Here is a 4,639-nt window from a genome sequence, read left to right as displayed (position 1 = left end):
AGTACATCTACCTCTTTTTTCTTTTTTTCTTTTTTGCGCGACGACCCACTTCCGCTTTGACGTGCGCTCCGCCCTCACCCCGCCCCCTACGAGCAGTGTCCAACGAGAGAGTCTACCTCTTTTTTCAATTGAGCTCCCAAGGTAGCTTGTTAAAGACCTTTCAGAAAGCTCCATGTGTTTAAAAATTTTTTTTCTCCTGTTTAAAAAAAAATTCTGAGACATTTGTAGAGTCTGGGTATTTTTTTCCTTTTTTACCACTTTTTCAGTTCAGGCTCCCAGGATTATTTGGTTCTGACCAAAAAAAAAAAAAAAATTCTCTATTATGATGTGTAAAAGAATCATGCCAAATATAGAGAACAATTAAAATAAAATGTATAGAAATACTTTTTAATAGGAATTTTTCATTCAAATTCATTCATTATAAATACAGACTGAGGATAATAAAGCTGGATCTTTGGATGAACGAATGACAGAAAAGTACACATTTTAGTAAAATCTTATTTTAGGGTGACAAAATAATCTCATCAAATTCTTATTAAAAGAAGATGATTAGAAACTAGTGTGAATTATATCTTATCTAGTATCACCACTTCTAATTTAAAAATTTAAGCCTACAAATAATATGAAAAGACATTAGATGTTATTCTTGTTGAGTATTAAAACACTGGGGGAAAATGAAAATTTCCTCATGGAATAAACTCATAATGTTTTATGCCCCCAAAAGTCTAAAAAGCAGTTTAATCCCAGACTCATTCCCTGCCTCACCAGACAGGTGGTAAACTGTTCTGCACCTCAGCAGAAACCTGAAGCTTCACTATCTGAAGATAAAATAAGGATTTCCAGACAGGAAGAGAGCAGACATAGATGAATATGGAGTATTTAAAATAGGGATGAAATGGAAATTTACTTATTAGATGTTGAACTTCTAGGCTTCTTCTCCCATTCAAATCCCAAAGTACTAGTAGCGAGGTCCAGCAAGGACTGGATAAGAAGTCTCCCCTCAAAAATGTTGGCCCAATTACCCTAGAAAGAAGCACACCCTCCCCTCCCCCACATCCCCAAACACAAACACAGACAGAGTGTACAGTCAGATTCTGGTGTCTTCCTCAGACAAGAAGGCAAACAAGAATCCCCTGTTGTTAGGGGAGAGCCTCTACTAAGAAATAAAAGCACTTTGGAAAAAAACAGAGGGTTGCAGGGAGAGGAACACTTCAGGAAAAAACTGTCATGAATATCTTCAGAGAGATGGGAAGAATTTTTCTATACATGAAACAAAAAGAAGGAACTATTAAAAAGAACATGTAGAGAACAAAAATGAACTCTTAGAAGTTTAACATATAATAATAATAGAAGCTCAGTACATTAATAAAATAAAAAGACATGTCAAAGATTGAGAGAAAATATCTGCAAAACACAATTTGATAGAGGCTTATGTCTAAAATATACAAAAAATTCTTAAAACTGAACAATAAAAAAACCAACCAACTAAAAAATAGGCAAAAGATGTGAACAGATACCTTCTCAAAGAAGATATATTGATGGCAAATAAACATATGAAAAGATGCTCAAAATTATATGTCAGTGACTTACAAATTAAAATAGTGAGATACCACTATACACCTTGGAGAAGGAAATGGCAACCCACTCCAGTACTCTTGCCTGGAAAATCCCATGGATGGAGGAACTGGTGGGCTACAGTCCATGGGGTTGCAGAGTCGGACGTGACTGAGAGACTTCACTTTCACTTTTTTCTCACTATATGCCTATCAGAATATCTGAAAACCTGATCACACCAAATGCTGGTGAAGATGCGAAATGACAGGAACTCTTATTTATTGCTGGTGGGAATGCAAAATGGTACAGCCACTTTGGAAGACAGTCTGAAATTTCTTACAAAACTGAGTATAGATTTACCATACAATCCAGAGATGGTGCTCCTTGCTATTCACTTAAATGAGTTGAAAACCTAAGTCCACACAAAAACCTACACACAAAGGTTTACAGCAACTTTATTCAGAGTTGCCAAAAGCTAGCATCAACCAAGATGCCCTTCAGTAGATGAATTAAAAAGTATCATTACAGCCCAGTCTCTCAGCTCCTTCACAGTAGCTGTCTCTTTGGCCTTTTTACGTCTTCATTTCCAGGACTTGAATTTACTGCCATGCCCTGAAGAAGGGAAGCTCTTTGTGGGAGGACTCAACTTCAGCCCTGATGGGTGCGCTCTGGAAGATCATTTCAGCAGCTTCTGACCTGTTTCTGGGGTGGTCAAGGTCAAAGACTGGAAGACACAGCTATCCCAGGGTTTTGGTTTCACCACCTTCAACAGTCCAGAGTGTGCCTCCGATGCTATGAGAGCCTTGAATGGAAAGTCTCTGATAATTGTCAGATCCATGTAGACCACTCGGGCAAGTTGGCCTCGGGGAACAGGAGGAGGTGACTTTGAGCCTGTGGGTGTGGTCACAGTTACTCTAGAGCAGGTGGGGACCGGGACTATGGAAGTGACAGGTGTAACAATTGACCTGGAGGATATGGATATGGACATGGAAGATCCAGAGACTACGGTGGCAGAAGTCAGGGTGGTTATGACCACTATTTAGGAGGAAATTACAGGGACAATTATGACAACTGAGATGCATGCACATCCCGTGTAGATACACAAGGAATAAAACTTCCCTCATTTTTTTCTTAATACTGAAAATAAAAAATGTTCTGTTGTGTCTCACGTAACATTTAGGATATCCTTCACCAGGATGATTAAAAAGATGAAACCTGAAAACAAAACAAAAATAACAACACAAGCAAGTTATTTTGAAATATGCAAGTAAATACCAGAATTGTTTAAAGAATTGAAAACGGTTGCCTCTGGGGAAAAATTAATAGTGAGGATGGGGTGGAAAACTAGTTTTTGTTGTAATGACAGAAGGATTTGCCTCTTAAGCCGTGTTAGGGGCTCCCTGTGATAAAAATTAAAAAATTAAAATAAAAAAAAAATGACTGTAGAGAAAGGAAGAGGTACAGATAGACAGAACACCAGCTCGGAGTCAGTGTCGTTCCAGACCTGTTCTCATGCTTTGTCTCATGTAAACCCCGTCTGACATAAAGGCATCTACCACTTTCCTATGATCCAGATGAGGAAACAGAGGCCCAGAGACGCCAAGAGCCTGCCTGGGGACACACGTCTAAGAGCTGCTCAATCTGTGCATTCCTCTGTTTCCACCACTTTCAGCAGCTCCTACCAGCACATTATTATCATTTTCTCTGGGTTAGTTCCTCTACGGAGAAAAGGTCTTCCCCCAAAGCCTTCCTCCAGCCTCTGCTGACTTGGGGACAGAACTTTGTCAGTGACTTGATACAATCCAGATGGAAGGTTCCACTTGGCTCCCAAAGCATGCCTTTTGGGAACACTGAGATTTGCAGATAAGCCTTGGGATGTGAGTGGAGAACAAGTAAATAGGAGGGGATGGAATATGAAGGCTGAGAGAAGGACAGTCACTCGGGGATGCGTGTGAGCCTGACGGAGCAGCTCCTCCACAGCTGTCAGGCCCACGGCCAGGCTTTGGGGCTCGGCCACCAGCCCAGAATCTTAGAGTCACAGACACATGCGCTCCACCCATTCACAAATTCCGGAAACACTTTTGAAGACCCAGGGGCAGGCAGTGGGGTGGGAGCTAGGGTATGGTGTTGAATCAGACACAGACCTCTGCCTTGAAAGGTTCATAGACTAGCAAATGAGACAGAAACATGTACAGATGGATAGCCAAATATTTATGATCCAGTGGGATCATAAATAAACATTACAGGGACAGAGTACAGGAAGAAGACAAAAGAAGAGTCCTTGTTATGGAGGAACTGACATAGGGCTGGGTCATGATAAATGAACAGACGCATGCCAGCAAAAGAAGTTGGGAGGGGCCCCCTAGGCAGAGAAAAGAGCAGGTGCAAAGGCACAGCAGCTCGAATGGATGGTGAATCACAGAAGCACGATGAAAGGAGCTCTCACGGCTCTTTGGAGCAGCCCCGTGGAGCTCGGAGGAGCTGTGTCCTGAGATATGGCATTCATTCCTGGTCACTCTCCTTCCTTGTGCTGTGACCTAAACAAAGTCATCTTGCCTCTCTGAGCCTCAGTTTCTTCCTATATTATAATGGGGATGGTTTATTTTGATTTTTTAACAACATGAAAATAATATATTACACTGTAGGGTTTTTTTGTAATTAAAAAAATGTTATGCCCATTATGTCATGGAAAACAAGGTTCTTGCTCTGGTCCTTTCTACCACTGACTCATTGCCTCAAGGAAACCTCGTTTAACCATTTATCTTATTATTTAGGTGATAAGCCTCTGAAACACTAAATAAAATGCTGATGGTTCCATTTATTTTAAAAAATATATGTTTATCTTATTTATTTGGCTGCGCCGGGTCTCAGTTGCAGCAAGAACATGGGATCTTCACCCTGCAGCTGTGGCGTGTGGAATCTTTAGTTGTAATGTGTGGATTCTTAGCCAGCATGTTGCCTGACCAGGGAACTAGAACCCAGGCCCCCTGCATTGAGAATGCAGAGTTTTAGCCACCAGGGAAGTCCTGTGGTTCCATTTGTTGATTTACGGACTTTAGGTAATCTATGGATTCCCTGGTATGAC

At 40.9% G+C, this 4,639-nt stretch overlaps 1 pseudogene; it reads left to right on the top strand.

Moving 5' to 3' along the window:
- The window catches only part of LOC104984470, a 23,914-nt pseudogene extending 21,285 nt beyond the window's left edge, over positions 1 to 2,629 (top strand).
- Positions 2,630 to 4,639: the final 2,010 nt, after the last annotated feature.

Source organism: Bison bison, unplaced genomic scaffold (genome assembly GCF_000754665.1).
Source record: "Bison bison bison isolate TAMUID 2011002044 unplaced genomic scaffold, Bison_UMD1.0 scf7180017864029, whole genome shotgun sequence".
NCBI classification, from domain to species: domain Eukaryota; kingdom Metazoa; phylum Chordata; class Mammalia; order Artiodactyla; family Bovidae; genus Bison; species Bison bison.
Note: the sequence above shows the minus strand (reverse complement) of the source record. Positions and strands in the feature narration are given on the sequence as shown.